This window comes from Octopus bimaculoides, chromosome 5, assembly GCF_046866305.1.
Source record: "Octopus bimaculoides isolate indiv1 chromosome 5, ASM4686630v1, whole genome shotgun sequence".
Lineage (NCBI taxonomy): Eukaryota > Metazoa > Mollusca > Cephalopoda > Octopoda > Octopodidae > Octopus > Octopus bimaculoides.
The window spans coordinates 56306912-56328435 of record NC_142932.1 but is presented as its reverse complement, the minus strand read 5'-3'; the positions used below and the strand labels follow the sequence as shown (position 1 = coordinate 56328435).

The 21524-nt window shown below is 33.9% G+C and overlaps 1 protein-coding gene across 36 annotated transcripts in view; it reads left to right on the top strand.

Annotated features, from left to right (window-relative positions):
* LOC106876215 (roundabout homolog 2) overlaps window positions 1-21524 on the top strand; it is a 1018579-nt gene that overhangs the window by 602063 nt on the left and 394992 nt on the right. The gene's annotated exons all lie outside the window — the stretch shown is intronic.

Genomic DNA, 21524 nt, shown 5'->3' with positions numbered 1-21524 from the left:
ATTTATATTCAAGCACATTTCAGCTATGACCATCTCATCTATTTAGACATAGTGTATCTAGAGCTCTGTTACCCAGTGTGCTTATACTTTGAAGACAGTTGTGTAATATTTGAAGCAGACTTCACTGCTATTCTTATCAGGCTGAAGATCAATGTGAGCTGATTTACCATTGGCAAGGGACTTATATTGCAGAATTAACTCCTTGTCCACTTTAACTTCTCCACCTGGCTCTTGGATGTCTTTTAAGCATTTGGGGCTAGGCTTCTGGTCTGAAGTTAATTTCATTTCACAAGTCTTGGTGGCCTTGTGAAAGTCAGTGGATATTGCTTTTCCTCTTCTGACTAAGCCTTACAAAATAATAAACAAAACAAGGAAAAGAAAACAAGAGTCTTTCATGTAAAACATTCATACATCAATTTAGTCTCTTGCAGATAGGCTTAATTCTGCTTTTCTTCTTTTTCCTTGTGTTTGTGAAAAAACTGGGAAATGGATTGCTTCTTAGCAAATGAATAAGGTATTGATAAAAATTACCCACCCCTAGTAAAGAAACTGGAACAGAAGGTGGGTGGACACGCAAGGTAAATAAAATAAAGATATGTGAACAGATATCTACAATTATCTGTGACTGAAATCTTATGTCATTCTTTGAATCTCTGAAATGTATTCCTGTTCCTTTCATCTTTAGAAGTAGAAAAAAAAATTTAAATAGATAAATAATAAGAGTAATAATAATAATAATAATGAGCCTAATACTAATAATATTAATGCACAAGATTAATATTAATAATAATTATGAACTATAAGTGACTTAGTAACAAACTTCTTCAAGACACTGTCTGAGAAAGGTGAGTTAACTTTGTGGAGTCAGCAGTGCTGTATTGAACAATGTTTTAAATGAGTTGCTGACCTCAATAGAAATGGATTCGTTAATGGGAAGCATTCGCTAATGTATTTGGTTTTTGAAATTCTAACTCACTGTGTCACACTCTCTAAAATTCTTTTCTTAATTATTATTTTAAATTAACCATGATTCAGAGTTCTTACAATTAGGCTATCAACTGCAAATACATGCATATGCAATGTTCATCTATGTATGTGTGTATATGCATATATGATGCGTACATACACATGCACAAACATTTACATAATTTCTGTGTACTTATATATGCATATGTCTTTATATATATGTGTATATGTTTATGTGCTTCAATAAGATTATGCATCTATATTGTCATAGTTTTAAATATTGATATATATATAACTAGATATACTCACATGTATTCATACATGCACACACTCACACATATGTACACAGATATGTATTATCATCATCATAATCATGTGTGTGTGGCTCTGTTGTTCGTTAAAAATGGTTAAATATATTGTAGAAATGTATGATGTGGCTTTCTGACAATTACCGTTGTTAAACTTCAAAGAGCAATTCTAAACTTCTGTTATTTCATTAAATGTGCTTTAAACTCATTTAATGAATGCTGGCATTCTATATAATTAATAACTGTTCATCAATAAGATTCTCTATTGTAGCTGTTCATCAGATTTTATAATAACTTGGTTTAGAATTTCTTAGAAAAGAATACAGTTTATATCAATACTGAAGGTCTGTTGTTCTAATTTTTCCTATGACAATTTATTTTTCTTTTTACCTCCTCCAGATTTCTTCATTGGGTCACTTAAAACAACACCAACAGTTATTACCATAAAAAAAAAAGCATATAAGAAGTGTTTAAGTTAGTATGACACACGATAAAATACTTATGAATATTCCATAGTTCTTTGGTGGTGAGCTGGCAGAATCATTAACATGCCAGGAAAAATGCTTGGATGCATTTTGTCCGTCTTTACGTTCTGAGTTCAAATCCTGTTAAGGTCGACTTTGTTTTTCATCCTTTCAGGATTGGTAAGATAAGTATCAGTTGAAAATTGGGGTCAATGTAATTGACTTACACCTTCCCCCAAATTGCTGGCCTTAGACCAAAGTTTGAAGCCAATATTCCATAGCTCCATCTTGATAAAGGACATTTATCTAGCAAATCTTAGTTTGCAGAATCTTCAGTCAATGGCAAATTGGTTGTGTTCATAGTGTTAGATAGAATGTCTTGTATGTTTTATAAAAACATTGAATCAAATGAAGTATTTAACTGGTACTTTATTTTATCGACTCCAGAGAGGAGTGTAAAGAGTTATTGACTTAATGTTGCCTAGTCTTCTATTTGAATTTCCAACAGTTCTACTCTAAAAATGAATACAAAAGGTGGGACATGATGACATGCTGTGAAGAGAAATAATTTGCAGCACTTATATTGTTTCTTATGCTTTATTAATTTTCTGTAGTAATTTCAAGAGCTGATAATCAGAAGTCTTTCCAATCACCACCAACTCATTTTAACCCTACATTGTTATATAGTTTAAGACGTTTGCTTACCAACCATATGATTTCAGGTTTAGTTCCACTAAGTGGCACCTAGAACCCCAGGCCAGCCAAAACCTTGTTGAGTGGATTTTGTAGATGGAAAGAAGCGCTTCATATATATGTTGTTTGTTTGTGTTAATGTGTCTTGACATCATGTGATAGTTGGAAATGTGTGTCACCATCCTACAAATAGTGTCATTCGGTTTTATTTTTTTATGAAACTATGTTTGGCCATAGAGAAATATTTCCTTGCTTGGAAACAGGTGAGGGTTGGGGACAGGAAGGGATGCAATCACAGAAGAATCTGCCTCAATAAACTTCATCTGAAGAGGATGGAGAAATTGGTGTTAAAAAGATGATGATGATGATGGGGGTGGTTTGATTTGAGAGATATTTGGCTGCTATTTCTACCAGTTTGAGTAATCTTATAGTAATCAATGAACAGTCAGGTGGAGGTTTTGTGGTAATGGCACAGAATGAGTAAATTCAGAAGTGCAAGCTATCCAAATATCCATAAATTATTTAGTTCTACTTACCTGACCCCATAATCATGACTTTGAGTCTTACTTCATACAATCAATATATTTTTTCTCTTGAGTAATAAATGCAGCCTTGCTTGTCTCTGTCTGGTGTGATCTACACCAGACTTCACGCCTACTTCATAGTCAATTAGTTAACAGTAGGAAGGGCGTTCAACTATAAAAAAAAATAAAAACAAAAAAAAACAACTCGAATAGTATGCAAATATAAAAAATTACATCAGCAACAACAAAAATATTTAATTCCATACAATCCTTAAAAACAAAACGTTAATAAAACAATTATACATAAAATGAAAATGTACTTTAATTTTAATATTTAATTATACAACCTGCTAACTGTGACATTTTTGTTTATTTGATTGGTCTGGAGGAAAGGGTTGTACCCATGGCCTTTTCAGACCCTCTCGAGACTGGTGAGTAAGCCATAGCTAATATACGAGATATGTCAGTCAGTATTGCATTTCTATATCATTTCCATCTCTTTATTTCATTTTTCCTGTGCTATTTCTGAACTATAAAGACAGTCTCGTACACAAAACATGTATTTTATAAATTCTTGTTTAGTACCTGCTGCTCCTGTGCCCACGACGTGCCATTGTCAATTAGATTGGCTTAGCTACATTTAGTTTGAAGGAAAGCGTATAATATCTCATTGAGATAATAATAATAATAATAATAATAATAATAATAATAATAATAATAATAATGATAATAATGATTAATAATAATAATTAATAATAATAATAATAGTAATAAAGATGATGATTATGATGATGATTTCTTTGAGACTGAAGAAGAAAACAAAACACTACATACACCCCAGGCACACAGGTTTTGCAGTGAAAGCATGCAATATAAATAAGACTACTGAAATAATACTAATACATTTTTAGAGATTTCTAAAGAAATTAAAAACAGTTATAGATGTGTAAAGAAAAAGAGAAAAATATAGTAGAACAAACTATAAATTGAAGGAAAAAATTAAGAGTATTTCAGTGTTTCAATGGATGCTGCTTTCAAAGTTAAAATTAGTCAGATGAGTTGATGACTATCTTGTTTACTGAAGAAATGTTATGTAGACATTTACACATCCACCCATCAATAGAAAAATATGTACACACATGCATGCGCACGCGTGCACACACACACATATATTCATTTGTTTGTTTAATGTCCATTTTCCCCATGTTAGCATGTGTTTCATGGCGAGTTATTTAAGGCAAGATTTTCAGGCCTGATGCTCTTCCTCTGTCACTAATCCTCATCAGTTTTTTTGAGTAAAGCATCGTTTTTTTCATACTGTTTCTGTCTACCATTTTCTCGCATGGCATTGATTGGCCTGATAGTATTTGAGAAGACGCTTGCTTAAAATGTTATATTGTGTGTGTTATAGTCCCCCAAATACACATCAAAACTAGAGACATGTATCATGAGATGCATAAAGAGAAAATGTCGGAACACCACAACTCACAAAAGGGAGACATCATAATGACTGATTTAAAGGATTACAGAACACTCAAAAACACAATGGAAAGGAACAAACAATCTGCTTTATCAATATGCCATATAGAAATATAGTGGATCAATAAAAATTCTTAGTAGGCACAGGTGTGGCTATGTAGTAAGAAACTTGCTTCCCAACCACATAGTTCTGGGTTCAGTCCCATTGTGTGGCACCTTGAGCAAGTGTTTTCTACTATAGCCTCCTCAGGCTGACCAAAGCCTTGTGAGTGGACTTGGTAGATAGAAACTGGAAGAAGCCCATCTATTATGTATGTGTGTGTGTCTTCATGTCTGTGTTTGTCACCCACCACTGTTTGACAGCTGGTGTTGGTGTGTTTATGTCCCCATAACTTAGTGGTTTGGCAAAAGAGACAAATAAAGAGTAGAAATGAAGGACATTGCTTGCATAACAGTGACATCTGTTTACAATTTCATGAAGTCAAGGCAGGGTTACAATAACACACATGCATAGACTTACACACACACACACACACACACACACACACATTATATATATCGTATCGTATCGTCGTTTAACGTCCGCTTTCCTTGCTAGCATGGGTTGGACGATTTGACTGAGGACTGGTGAACCAGGAGGCGACACATACAGGGTGTGGTGAATAAATTGTCATTTAAATTATGCAAAATTGAAAATAGCACTGACATCTCATTTTAACAGATACATTTACCTAAATTACATAAAAATATCTTGGAATATTAAAGAGTAAATTTATTCAATAAAATCGCCATTGGCTTCAACCACGGCCTACAGACAACTTCGGAATCTCCTGCAACTCTTCTGGACAGTCTCATTGTTTAAATTGGTGTTAGAAGTTTTGTTGGTCTCTCGCTCAACTGCACCCCACACATAATAATGAGTCTGGGGAGTTAGGTGGCCAAATGTTACTGGTGATGTGGTCGTAGAAATTGTCTGACAGCTATTACTAGGTTCTCCTGCATGTGTGGCATGGTGCAGAATCTTGTTGCTAGACATAGAGTCTTCCAGCAGCCACCCACTTGACGCAGGGCAGCACTACCTCCTCCAGGCACTTGATGTCGGCCTCTATATTGAGTCTGAGGCCGTGTAGGAAGATAAGTGAAGGCATAGCATCACTATCACTTGTGATCACTCCAAACACGATAATGTTGACTGCATGTTTGACTTTTATCTCTCTGGTACATGTCCTCAGATTGCACTGTTCTCAAATTGACACCCAAACACTCTGAAATGTTCATATTGGAGCTTCTGGCATGACTGCCAAGCAGTACAGCATGTCATTTCCAAATTTCTGGCAGAGTAAATTGCATCATGGTCCTGGTTTTGTCACAGACGGTGCCCAACTGACCCTACTATACTGTGTGCTTGACAAAATCAAAAATAAACAATGCGCAAAATTAAAAATATAAAACAGTGACAGTTTAACCATTGCACCTTGTATGCATATATATATATATATATGAATACCACCTCTTGATCCCCCCCCATTTTCTTATTGCCGTATAAATTAAGGGTAAAACAACTTTTTACCCTCACCCATTTATTACATTGAGTAGTGTAATTGCCATGCATTGAAAAAACACTTGTGTATCAATAATTGGGTATTCTACCAGCAATATATTGGATAGATATTATCCCTTAGTTGGTTGGATTCACAACCTCTTGGAATTATATATATTAGAATTATATATATATATATATATATATATATATATATATAAAAGAAGTCATTTGTCCAAAGTGTTATGCAATGAGACTGAACCCTAGACTACATGGTTGAGAAGCAAACTTCTTACCACACAGCCATACATGTGTGTGTATATATATGCACAAACAGACGTGTAGCTATATGTATATTATATATATATATATATATATAAAACATAAATATACAACATGCATGCACACTCATACACACACATGAAACAACTGTAGCAAATGAAATTTCTGCTGTACAGAGTTCATGAATTCTCTTGCTTTTATTCTTTGTTCCCATTTAATTTTCAAAATGTCTTTATTGCCTTTCTGCTATTTCTCTTTCCTTATTTGCCTGAGGTGTCACTTCTCACTCAGCAATGCTTTAGTGAAAGAAAGATGTCCAGATACTGTGACATTTTTTGGGGAGAATCTGAGATTCTTTGGGGGGAAAAAATAGATCACTATTTTATGGGTTCCTCCAGTAAGTAGCAGTGCATTAACCCATTAACATTTAAACCAACTATATCCGGCCCTAAATATTTTTACCATTTTTATATTCAAACCTGCCAGTTCTGGCCTCTCACACCTACCCTACAATGTCATTGTAGAAATAAACAAGCACATCATTGAAACCTCAAAACCACAGGATAGTGCATGACTAATCTAAAACAAATCAATAAATATGCATTAATTTGATGGATTAATTTGAATAACAAAAGGATTGATGTATCATTCTATCCTCAGACTAGAGCTCATGGCAGACCCAATGTGTGTATTGGAGTAGATCCCATTTAAGGCTCTAAAACTTCAGTGGATGATATTAAACTGATGAACAGATTAGGTCTATCAAGAATATTTATAGTGTGACAATCTTCCATACAATATCTAGCTAACTGGCTGATTCATGTGGCTTGCATCTACTTGACACTATGGTAGGAGGCTTGCTGTACCTAAGGTGCCAATCTCAGGAAATGAACCTGGAACCACATGATTGCTAACTTCTTGACTATGTAGCCATTCAGTTCCCATTTATCTCCTTCTCCTGCAGTGTAAATGTTCGCTAGCATCAGCATTCGGCAGTTAGTCTATGTTGCTCAAATCCCATTCCAAGCATTGACATGGCAATCTACTTAAAATTTATTTGCTTCATTAACAATCCATGCTTCTTTAGAATGAAAAAAACATGTAGACGAAAGAGAAAAGAAGAAAGAACATGAATTTCTATTATTCAAAATGACCAGTTTGCATTGTATATGATTGTTAGGAAATGGTAAAAGCTTTTAATCTCTCTGAGATTCTATGGTAAATAGCAGGCTTATTGGTTTCACTAAAACTTAGAATTTGATTAACTGTGGTATGAAGTGACTCTTGTAAGTTAACTTTAAACCATCATTTCAGTACATTCCTGACTGCATTTATCTGTAAATAACACATACCATTTCTACTTGCATTATATATTATAGGCGTCAGTCTGTTATTATAGAAATATTTCACTATTTTCCTCATCTACATTATCTATGTTATCTTCATTACTTGTAACATATTTCATCAGGCAGTTTTTCAGATTTTTCTAATTAAACTTATAATGATGATGATGATGATGATGATGATGATGATGATGATGATGATGATGATGATGATGATGATGATGATGATGATGATGATGATGATGATGATGATGATGATGATGATGATGATGATGATGATGATGATGATGATGATGATGATGATGATGATGATGATGATGATGATGATGATGATGATGATGATGATGATGATGATGATGATGATGATGATGATGATGATGATGATGATGATGATGATGATGATGATGATGATGATGATGATGATGATGATGATGATGATGATGATGATGATGATGATGATGATGATGATGATGATGATGATGATGATGATGATGATGATGATGATGATGATGATGATGATGATGATGATGATGATGATGATGATGATGATGATGATGATGATGATGATGATGATGATGATGATGATGATGATGATGATGATGATGATGATGATGATGATGATGATGATGATGATGATGATGATGATGATGATGATGATGATGATGATGATGATGATGATGATGATGATGATGATGATGATGATGATGATGATGATGATGATGATGATGATGATGATGATGATGATGATGATGATGATGATGATGATGATGATGATGATGATGATGATGATGATGATGATGATGATGATGATGATGATGATGATGATGATGATGATGATGATGATGATGATGATGATGATGATGATGATGATGATGATGATGATGATAGTAATAAACATTAATAGCAATAATGATAATAATAATAATAATAAACATTGAATAAAACAAGTAAAGAAAGACAAGTAACACGATTGCCAAAAACCAAATTTAGAATCATTTCTCAGTGTTTTTTTTCCTTCCTTTTACAATTCCAATATTTAGACTTCTGGCTACATCTCTAAAACACTATATATGTGTGTGCATGTGTGTGTGTATATATATATATATATATGAGTGTGTGTGTGTGTGTGAGTCTATGTACATGTGCAGAGAGAGAGGGAGGGAGGGAAATAGAGAAGTGTGTGTGTTCGGCTGTTTACACACAGATACACATGTATCTAATATTCGTGCACGAGCATGCATGCAACAGATTTTTCTAGAATGCATGATCTTATGCTATTTCTGAAAATTCCCTGCAAAGCTAGAGCCATGATTACAAAATGATGGAAAAGAAAAAAAAAAAATACCAGCAAACAAAATTACTATAAATAAATACAAATGTTAACAATAATAAATGAAAATAAAATTTTAGCAATGAACATTTCACATGTAGAAATATGTGCATTTGTTCATTATTCATTCATTCAGTTACATGCACACACACACACATTCCTTTCCTCTTGGTTTTGTTCTTTTAAGCAATTTATTAAAGTTCATCTTACCCACCTCTTCTGCCAATACTGCCCCACCTTCTCAAATAGCTGGTATTTTTTGATAATGAATTTATACAACAGTTGATTATAGGTAAAAATTTAATAAATAAATCGTGTGTGTGTGTGTATAAATGTGTGTGTATATACCTGTGTGTGTGTATGAAAATAGCTAAAAATAAAAAGTTTTTTTTTTTCTTTGATGAATGTTCTTGGGTTTTCTTTATTGTTATGTTAATGGACGTTTTTTTTTTTTATGAGTTAATGAAATCTTTATTGCTAGTAAAGATCTTATTAGTAAATCATTAAATTAAATTTTTATAAGTCAAGGAAAACTTAGATATTTTCCTCTTATCTCAATTACATAGATCTTAGTGTGTAATGTGTTATACATATATCATCATCATCAATGTCTTCTTAATTTTTAGATCAATTTTTCTATGCTTGCATAGGTCAAATGGAATTCACTCAGGCAGATTTTTCTGCAGTCATAATCCCCTTCTGTTGCCAACCCTCGCCTGTTTCCAAGCAAAATGACATTTCTCTATCTTGAAGCATGTTTTCCAAAGAAAACTGTAGAGGAATAGCATTGCTTGTACGATGATTTTGAAAGTTTACAACCGTTGTCGATGTCAGAACAGAGTGTATACTCACATTGAGGTATACACAATAGGCTCTTTTAAGTTTCTGTCTGTTGTATACATACACAAGGCCTCGGTCAGGCTGGAGCTATAGCAACAGACATTTAGTCAAGGTGCTAAGCTATAGGACTGAACTGAAAAGCATGTCATTAGTAAGGGAACTTCTTAACCACACAGCTTTAATTATACCTACATATTTGTATGTATGTGTGCATATATGTATATGTATAGGTATATGTGTCCATGTGTATGTGTGTTTATATAGGTGCAGGTGTGGCTGTCTTGTAAGAAGCTTGCTTCTTTATGCCTGTTTGCTTCTTTATGCCTGTTTGCTTCTTTATGTCTGTTTGTCTTTGTTTGTCCCCTCTATGTAATGCCTTCATGGCAAAATTTATGAAATAAAGAAGCTTGCTTCCCAACCACATGGTTCTGGGTTCAGTTCCACTGCTTGACACCTTGAGCAAGTGTCTTGTACTAAAGCCTTGGGCCTTACGAGTGGGTCTGATGGATAGAGCCTGAAAGAAGCCCGTCACTTTCCACAAATCAGTTCACCATATGCATTCTGCTTAGGGAACATCTGATCATACCTTTAATGATCAGTTACAATGTTTTCTGTACTGACTCTGCTTTTAGTGCCAGTTTACGCAAAAGTTCGACATGAAAATTTACATAATGTTTGCAGTTTTTATACCTGAAGAATTTCAGTATAAGTCTGGGATCTAACAGTGTTGATAGCCCAGAACTCTGGTTGAGTGCTGCAGGACCTAATAGCTATACCAGTGCAGTTGTCTCTTGTGGTGTGCAAGAAAGACGAGGACAGCTGTGTAAAGAAGTGCCGATCTCTAACTGTGGAGGAAACCTGTGGCAGAGGTAGACCCACGGAAACATGAGACGAAGTGATGAAGCATGATCTTCAAACTTTGGGCCTCACTGAGGCAATGACTAGTGACTGAGATCTTTGGCGATAAGCTGTGCTTGACAAGACCCATCAAGCCAAGTGTTGCTGGTGACACATAAAAAGCACCTTTGAAGCATTAGGCCTCACAGAGGCAAAGTGGCTGAGCTCCGTTTGAGTGTTGGGCCTCAGGGATGCAATGACCAAGACCTTCGGCATTCTGTCATGCTTGAGAAAACCCATCGAGCCAAGTAAATTTGCAGTTGTGACAGATGCTGGTGTCATGCAAATGGCACCTGTGCCGGTAGCATATAAAAACACCCATTACACTGTCAGAGTGATTGGCATTAGGAAGGGCATCTAGCCATAGAAACCATGCCAAATCAGACTGGAGTCTGGTGCAGCATTCCAGCTTATCAGCCCTGGTCAAACCATCCAACCCATGCCCAGCATGGACAACAGATATTAAATGATGTTGATATATATATATATATATATATATATATATATATATAAAACAAAGATATTCTATTCCACATTGGTAGAAATATAGGAAACAAAGAAGTTAAAAATGCACTGAGAATAGCTAAAATATTTTTTATTAATATATTTAAAGCATTAGCTGGTTTCACAGTTTACACTGATTTTCAAAAAGTTCAAATAGAAAGATGTGACTTATGTTGCAACTGTCTTGCTTCTGATTAGTGTTTGAAGTTTGCCCTATTTTTATAGGGAGTTCATGGTTCAAATTTGTATATGTTTTGAACAGGATTTGATTGGTAGAGGATAGTCACATGATTGGTCTTAGAAAGTTTTGTAGGTTCCCTGCTATATCCATGTATTGGTATCAAGTGACAATGCTTGGCGTCATAAGTTAAGGCTAACACAGTTGACTGAGCATATCCAAACAATGAAGACTCTGAATGTTTTCTGTTTAGAGAATGAACACATTACGTTTACTACCTTTTGTACATTTCTCACTGCGTCCATACATTATTGTCATGTGACAGTATATTTTGTACCTAAAAAGACCAATATGGTTGAGTGAACATGTTTAGTTATAATCAAGGCACTCCAAATTTAATATGTCTGGTGGGTGAATGGACAGGAGTCATTTGTATGTAGTCCAGTGGCTAAAGTTTATGTTGTTAGTTGTGTGGTTCCTCATAATAAGTGACAGAATGTTTTGTGTGTGAATAGTTATTTGTGTAAGCACTCTGTGAAAGTCTTAGTTTGTACTTTTGTATTAAAGTATTTTCTTTGTTTATCTGTGCTTCATTTGTAGTATTTGCTGAACATAGGTAGAGTGGGAAGACCTGGACTTATTTTTTGCACATGTCTGTATGTCCACTCAGTGGAATCTGTCTAGTACTGTGGTCTTGTGAATGGTCAATCTATTTCTTAGAGTAAGCTTAATTTGACCTATGTAATCTTCATTACATCCTTGCTATTTGATAGCATATATTAAATTCCTTGAATAACATGTAAAGTGATTTTTTATGGTAAAAAATTTGTCCTGATTTGAATTTATATGTTGTGTCTTCAATAAGGTTGATGCAGATCCTGCAATTGGGGCAGCCACACATTTTGACTGTCAGTATAGGAATTATGGAAGGTAATTTAGCACTTGTGAGGAATTTTTTGAGGGACTTTGTCTTTTACTTTTGATTATTTTGTGTATTTTGAATGCTTGTTTCATTCTTGGGCCTCGTTTTAGTAGTGGGATGTTCTGGTGGATAATATTGTAAACCTCTGTGTTTCTTGAGTTGTGTGTTGTAATAAAGAGTAGAGTATTGGATACATCTGGAGTGTTTTTCGTAGTTCTTCAATATTTATTGCTTTGGCACGTTCTATTCCATTGTCTATTAACATTAATGGATATTGTTTTTCAAGTAGTACTTGTTTTAGTTCTTGGAGTCTTTTATTGCGAGTTTCAGAGTTTCAGACAATTGTGCAGATTCTTCTTGCTAGATTAAGGGGATATTATTCTTCATGTATGTATGTGTGCGTGTATGTGTATATATACGTGTATATATATATATATATATATATATATATATATATATATATATATATATATATATATATATATATATATATACACACATGGAAGGCAGACATTAAACGATGATGATGATGACATGTATGCATATATGTGTATGTATATATGTATATATATATATATATATATATATATATATATATAGGACCACTCTGTTGGTTACATTGACAAGGGTCCCAGCTGATACAATCAATGGGGCAGCTTGCTCGTGAAATTAACATGCAAGTGGCTGAGCACTCCCCAGACACGTGTACCCTTATGTAGTTCTCATGGAGATTTAGCATGACACAGAGTGTGACAAGGCTGGCCCTCTGAAATACAGGTACTACTCATTTTTGCCAGCTGAGTGGATATTGTTTTTCAAGTAGTACTTGTTTTAGTTCTTGGAGTCTTTTATTGGACCACTCTGTTTCAGAGTTTCAGACAATTGTGCAGATTCTTCTTGCTAGATTAAGGGGATATTATTCTTCATGTATGTATGTGTGCGTGTATGTGTATATATACGAGTGGTTGGCGTTAGGAAGGGCATCCAGCTGTAGAAACTCTGCCAAATCAGACTGGAGCCTGGTGTTGCCATCCGGTTTCACCAGTCCTCAGTCAAATCGTCCAACCCATGCTAGCATGGAAAGCGGACGTTAAACGATGATGATGATGATGATGATATATACACACACTCTGTTGGTTACATTGACAAGGGTCCCAGCTGATACAATCAATGGGGCAGCTTGCTCGTGAAATTAACATGCAAGTGGCTGAGCACTCCCCAGACACGTGTACCCTTATGTAGTTCTCATGGAGATTTAGCATGACACAGAGTGTGACAAGGCTGGCCCTCTGAAATACAGGTACTACTCATTTTTGCCAGCTGAGTGGACTGGAACAACATGAAATAAAGTGTCTTGCTCAAGGACACAACACATCACCAGGAATTGAACTCACCACCTTATGATCATGAGCCGAATGCTCTAACCACTAAGCCATGCACCTTCGCATATATATATATATATATATATATATATATATATATATAATAATAATATTAGGGACACAATCCAAAATTACAGGTAAAAACTCAATTAAAATCAATTTATAGAACTTGGTTCTTTTCCATAAAACGATATATATATATATATATTTTTATATATATATATATATATATGTATGTATGTATGTATGTATCTATCTATCTATCTATCTATCTATCTATCTATATATATATATATATATATATATATATATATATATATATATATATATATATATATATATATATATATATATATATATATGTACATGTATGTATATGTGTGTATATATATATATACATAACATACTTAAACACACACAGAGTAGAAGCTGCCTATTGTTATCTCCTTAGGACAAGGCAATTTCATTAACAATAACTTTCTGATAAAATTAACCAGGGTGGTAAGCTAGTTTTATTCTGTATATGTTTTGTATATATGTATATCAAGGTGCATCTCTTAAACCTTTAGCATATCCAACCCAAATATTCTGTCAGTTTTATGTTCAAACCAACCAGATCCAGTCCCTCACATCAAACCTGCAACATCATTCTAAAATATAAAATCACATCATTGAAATCTTGAAGTTGCAAGCTAATGCACAATTAATTCAAAACAGTGTAAGATAATAAGCCATACATTTGACAGAGTAATCTGTATGCCAAAGGGTTAAAGGGGACCAGGTTTATGTAGCTTTTCCAGAAATTTGTTCATTTTTATCTCCAGACAGAAACTTAAGAATAACCTCCAAGTGATGGATTAGACTCTGGAAAAAATTACTGAGCAAGAAAATAACCTATTTAGATTAATTATATCAAGAACAATATTTTGAAAAAAAATTGATTATTTTTCAGGAACATAGAAACAATATATCAGTAAAAGTTTATATTAAGTTCTGTATTTAAACATTTTTGTGAAGCTCAAATTGTACCAGCTTCAGGGTTGCTTGGGAGTAACAGTCTTGAATGAATCAACATTTCCAAATAAACTTAAGACTGCCATCTTTTTATAGTAATATATCCAAAATATAGTAAGTTCATGTGATTATATGTTAGACATGAATAAACCTGAGCAAGGTCTATTGTGTGTGTGTGTGTGTGTGTGTGTATATATATATATATATATATATATATATATATATATATATATATATATGTGTGTGTGTGTGTATGTATGTCAGTGGGCAGTTTAGTTTACTGGTAATGCACTCAGCCAGTGTCTTGGGGGATGTGGGTTCAACCCATGGCTGTTTGTTGACAACTTCTTCTGCCTTGTAAAGGTAATGAGACCAAATTTTTATGCAGCTTTAACAGCAATACTACATTTGAAAATGTCACTTTCTTGTCTGTATCATATGATACACATTCAGTGCTTCTAGAAAAACAAATGTAAGTTTGTTTATATACACACATGGTTGTTATATATATCAACCTTTGAATGTTGGGCCTCACAGAAGCAAAGTGGCTGAGTTCCTTTTGAGTGTTGGGCCTCATGGAGGCAAAGTGGCTGAGTTACTTTCGATGGTTGGGCCTCGCAGAGGTAATGACCAAAGCCATTAGCATTATGTCATGCATCAGAAGAAGACCCATCAAGTCGGGACTGATACCAGTGTCACCATGCAAATGACACCTGTGCCGGTGGCACGTAAAAGCACCCATTACACTGTCGGAGTGGTTGGCGTTAGGGAGAGCATCCAGCTGTAGAAAACCATGCCAAAGCAGACTGGATCCTGGCACAGCTTTCCAGCATGCCAACCCAGTCAAACAGTCCAACGCATGCCACCATGGACAATGGACATCAAATGATGACGATGCTGATGATGATAGATACATGTACACATACACACACATATAAATATATTACATGCACACACATTAACACACACTGATACAAGTATACATGTACATCATTATTCCACATCTCTTTACCCAATCGCTGAAGGTCAGGGGCAGAGGACATATGCCATCATCAACTTGGAACAATTGTGATATTATAATGTAATCTAATATACATGTAAGAATACACACATAGAATATATGTACAACTCCAAATATTAATATTCATATAAATATTAATATTTGTATTTCCATGTATATTTTGCTTGTATATTCATTGCGATATATATTAGATTACATTATAATAAGCTCTATATTATCGATTCAGAGATTTATTAAGAAATATGTGTATATATAATGTTGGTGAACACTTGATAACTTGGCTTTGATGATGGATCTTGAGAGTGAATGCAGGTGTTGCAATAGATACTGCACAAAAATTCTTCATATACATGCACATGTATGTCTGTATGGATATATGTGTGTGTGTGTAGATGTGCGTATATATATATGTGTGTGTGTGTATATATATATAGATGTGTATATATATATATATATATATATATATATATATATACCAGAGTAACCACATAAAATGTGCAACAAGGTGGAAAAAAGAGTACTCAAATACCAGAGGTAGAGTAATATGCTTTATATAAAACCAGCAGAAATATAACAAAAGACTGTTACTCGGAGTTTCACGTTCCCGTTCATCGGACAGTTTTGTTAGGAAAAAAAACAAAAAAACTGTCCGATGAACGGGAACGTGAAACTCCAAGTAACAGTCTTTTATTATATATATATATATATATGTGTGTGTGTGTGTACACACGTTTAGATATATGTATATATGTATGTGTGTATATATATATATTCATAGATATATATATGTAAATATATTTATGTGTATGTATATATGTATTTATATATATATATATGTGTGTATGTACCGTAATCCCTTGCCATATTGTGGTCCACATATCGCGCTTTATTAGTTAAACTTATGTCAATTCCTCCATGGGGTTGTTATGCATTTATAATAAAATAGATTTATACAAATTATAAAAATAATAAAAAAATATATATAGTACAGTACTGTTTCTACTTTGCGGATTTTCACCTTTCATGGGAGGTTTTGGAACATAACACCCATGATAGTCGAGGGATTCCTACATGTGTGTGTGTGTGTGTATGTATATGTGTATATATATATATATATGTGTGTCTGTGTGTGTATATCTATATGTGTATGTATATATGTAAGTACATACGTACACATATAAATGTAAGTATGTGTATGTGTATATATATATATATATATATATATATATATATATGTATACATGTCTCTTAAAAGATAGAGCTCAAAATCAATGCATTGAAGATATTTTTTTACATTCTGTAAGAAAATAACGATGGTAGGTTGCGTGCCGTCGATTATTCTTTCACCCTCTTGGATGATGTGTGTGTTTTGCTAATAATAGTAGTATTGGTGATGGCAATAATGCAACCCTGAAGAGATGGAGTATCCAGAAATTTGTAATATGTTGTAATTTGTTACAATATTTTACGAGACATCTTATGATGTGGTTTATTTATCCGGGACACCCTATTGAAATGTGCATAGGTTTGGCTTATTGTGGTTGTTTCTGTTATTATAATTGTTGCTGCAATAAAGTATCTTCAATGCATTGATTTTGAGCTCTATCTTTTAAGAGACATGTATACATATATATATACAAAAACTCACCTGTGAGCTTTTTGCTAAGACTGTTAACAGATACTATATATTTTGTAAAATTTGTTTTATAAAAGTATATATTTAATATATATATATATATATATATATATATATATATATATATATATATGTATGTATGTGTATGTATGTATGTATATATATATACATGTGGAGGCGCAATGGCCCAGTGGTTAGGGCAGCGGACTCGTGGTCATAGAATCGCTGTTTTGATTCCCAGACCGGGCGTTGTGAGTGTTTATTGAGCGAAAGCACCTAAAGCTCCACGAGACTCCGGCAGGGGATGGTGGTTGTAAATTTATGAGAAAGCATGTTTAGCTATGGAGAAATATTACCTTCCTTAGAATAAGGAAAGGTGGTTGACAGGAAGAGCATCCTGCCATAGAAAATCTATTTCAGTAAGCTGCATCCAACCCCTACAAACATGGAAAAGTGGACATTAAAATGATGATGATGATAACAATCTATGAATAGGTACTTGCAGTTTGCTTCCCAACCACGCGGTATCATAGCAATCCCAGTGAACAGTACTTAGACAATTGTCGTCTATAGCCTTGTGATAATTAATACCATAGAGGTGGTGAGTTGGCAGAATCGTTAGCACGCCGGGTGAAATGCTTAGCGGTATTTCGGCTGCCGTTACATTCTGAGTTCAAATTCCGCCAGGATTGACTTTGCCTTTCATCCTTTCGGGGTTGATTAAATACGTACCAGTTATGCACTGGGGTCAATGCAATCGATTTAATCCCTTTGTCTGCCCTTGGTTGTCCCCTCTATGTTTAGCCCCTTGTGGGCAATAAAGAAATAGATAATTAATGCTTCTTGAGTGGGCTTGGCAGAAACTCAAAAAAGGTTATTGTGTATGTGCTTGTGTGACCATTTTATTCATGTGTGTATGTGTGAATGTGTGCATGTATGAGTGATTTGTATGTGTCTCCCTCTCTTAACATCACATGCTCATTGTATGTAAATATCACTGACATATGAGCTATCTGTATGCAAATTTAACCCTTTAGCATTTAAACCAACCATATCCAATGCAAATACTCTACTTGTTTTATAATAAAACTAGCCAGATCCAGCCTCTCACACCTACCCTACAATGTAGTTCTAAAAATAAACAATAACATCGTCGAAAATTTGAAAGTGCAAGACAATGCATGATGAATTCAAAACAATATGAATAAATAAGCCTTACATTTGACAGAGTAATCTGAATGCTAAAGGGTTAATGCTCAAAAAATTAGGTATTGACAGGCTTGGAAAGAGATGAGGTTTTGGTAACAAGAAGAGCATCAAGTTGTAGAAAATCTGATTCAATGAATTTCATCTGACCAATGGAAGCATGAAGAAGTTGATGTTTAAGATGATGATGATGACAATGATGATATATATACTCTTACATATATCATTGTCACCACTGCACTAGCATCTTCAATATCATCATATATATATATATATATATATATATATGAATACTCTCTAATCATAACTTCTGCAGTATAGTTTGTTCTAACAGAACATCTACGATTAAGTGGGAATGTGTGTGTGTGTGTGTCTATATGGATATATATATATATATATATATATATATATATATATATATTTCTGTTGTTGCATTTGGGCAGTCTGAAACATTCTAATTTCTTATATAAAACTGTTTTTCCCTCTTAAAAATTGTTCCAAGAAGAATTCATGATTTCCCATGCTTGTTTTCATGTGTGTGTGTGTGTGTTTTTTTGTTCCAGTAAACAGATCTTTCACCCTGTTTCTCTACTTGTATTTCTTTCTTTCTCTCTGTCAGTCTCTCTCTCTCTCTCTCTCTCTCTCTCTCTCTCTCTCTCTCTCTCTCTCTCTCTCAGCACACACACACACACACACACACACACACACACACACACACACACACACATATATATGTATCTTTACATCTTACACTTGTTAAGTACTTGGTCCTTCAGGCACTGGGGAATGGATTAAAGTCTGATGTTTTCTGCCACCTCTCCCTAACATAACAAAGCTGATACTAGAACTGATGTGAGAGGAATCTTACTAAGATATTGCACTAATATATATATATATATATATATATATGAATGTATGTGCGTATGTATATGTATGTATCCCTATGTCTAAATATATATATATCTGTATGCATATATGTATATTTATATATATACATATAATATATATATATATATATATATACACATATATATATATTGGTATTGGTTTGTATGCTTTGAAAAATATGCTGTGAATGACAAGAGGGATAATGTATCCTCTTTCAGTTAACAAAACCAACGGCATGAGAACATTTACTTATTTCTGTGTTTGTGTGTGATTGTGTGTTTGTGAGCTTATATGTTTCTGTGTATGTGTGTGTTTGCATATGTATATATATATATATATATATATATATATATATATATATATATATATATATATATATATATTTATTTGTGTGTGTTTTGACTTCCAATTTACTCAAGTAACAGGATAGTCCTGCCTAACAATCCCCCAGGGTAATCTAGCTGGAAAATAAACTACAGATATTTGTCATAGAACATAGAAATAGTGTTTATCATTACTATTGCTGCTGCTACTACCACCACTACTACAACTACAACTACTACTACTACTACTACTACTACCACCACCACCACCACCACTACCACCACTGTCTGTAAGAATTTCCTCTTTTTTGTTTTCCCTCTCTATTTCCTCACTTCTCTTTATATAAAATACAGCCAATGAGATGAATAGCTGAGAAGTCTTTGGAAACGAAATGCCAGAATCTGTAAAGCATAGGCAAAGCATAAAATTCTTACCAGTTGCTGTAGAATCACTGTGTGTGTGTGTGAATCGGGAGCAACTTTTCAAGTCTAAGGCATGGCTGTGTTCGTGTTTAATCTTTTTTTTATTATGGGCGGTTTTTTTTTTCACATTCTTTTATTTGTCCTTTATGTTTGGTTTAAAACAGTAGCATTCTAAATGCATTATCCATCAATGTTCCAAACCCTCCCTGCATCATCATCAGAATGAAGTAATGATAACAATTGTTTTAAATTTAAGCATAAGGGTAGCTCCAGTACTTGATTACAATTTTACTTTATCGTCCTTGGAAGGATGAAAGGTAAAATTGACCTCTGCAAGATTTAAATTTAGAAAGTAGGGAATCAGAACAAAGTTACTATGAATATTTTTTGATACTCTAACATAGCAGGTCTCAACCAGGGCCACATGATCCTTGGGGCTCTATGTAAGACTTTTGGGGGTCCACAGAAGCAAAGTAGTAAATGGGGGATCCACATGGTATTTTAAGGGTCCATGAAAAAATGTTACTTTGTATGTATTTATTGTAAGAAAGAGCTAGGTTTCTTTCTCTGACATTTTATATAAGTTCAACCTACACAAGTGAATGTGTGAAAAACAAAATAAGAATTTTTTAAAAAGCATGTATAAAACTAGTTTTTAGACATTGAATGGCTTTGGGGTCCACCAGAATAGAACAGTAATTAAAGGGACCAAAAGCAAAACATTAATCATTGAGAACCACCGTTCTAACAATGCTACCCATCTCAAACCTGAATTAGCAGTAATAATGGCATACTGTTTATGCACTTTACACATATTCTCTCTCACTAATAATAATAATAATAATAATAATAATAATAATAATACTTTCTACAATAGGCACCTGAAATTTGGGTGGAGGGGACTGGTCAACCCCAGTGTTTCACTGGTACTTAATTTATTGACCCCGAAAAGATGAAAGTGTTTCACTGGTACTTAATTTATTGACCCCCAAAAAATCAAAGGCAAGGTTGACCTCGGCAGAATTTGAACTCAGAATGTAACACCTGGCGAAATACCATTAAGCATTTAGCCCAATGTGCTAATGATTCTGCCAACTCACTGCCTTAGTAATAATAATAATAAAATTTATAAACGCTGAAGTGGTTCTCTCCTACTAAAGGGGCTCTTCACCCTCTCTTCTATCTTTCAGTAATATTTGGAATCGTCAACAATCAAATAAAGATTTTATTGTCTTAAATTTCAATAGAATATTAAACAATATTAAACTTATCCTCACATTTAATTCTCTATGGATTCAATCCTTCAGAGCATTTTCAATAAAAATTTAATTATTCCTACTATACAAGTGTATATCAAATAT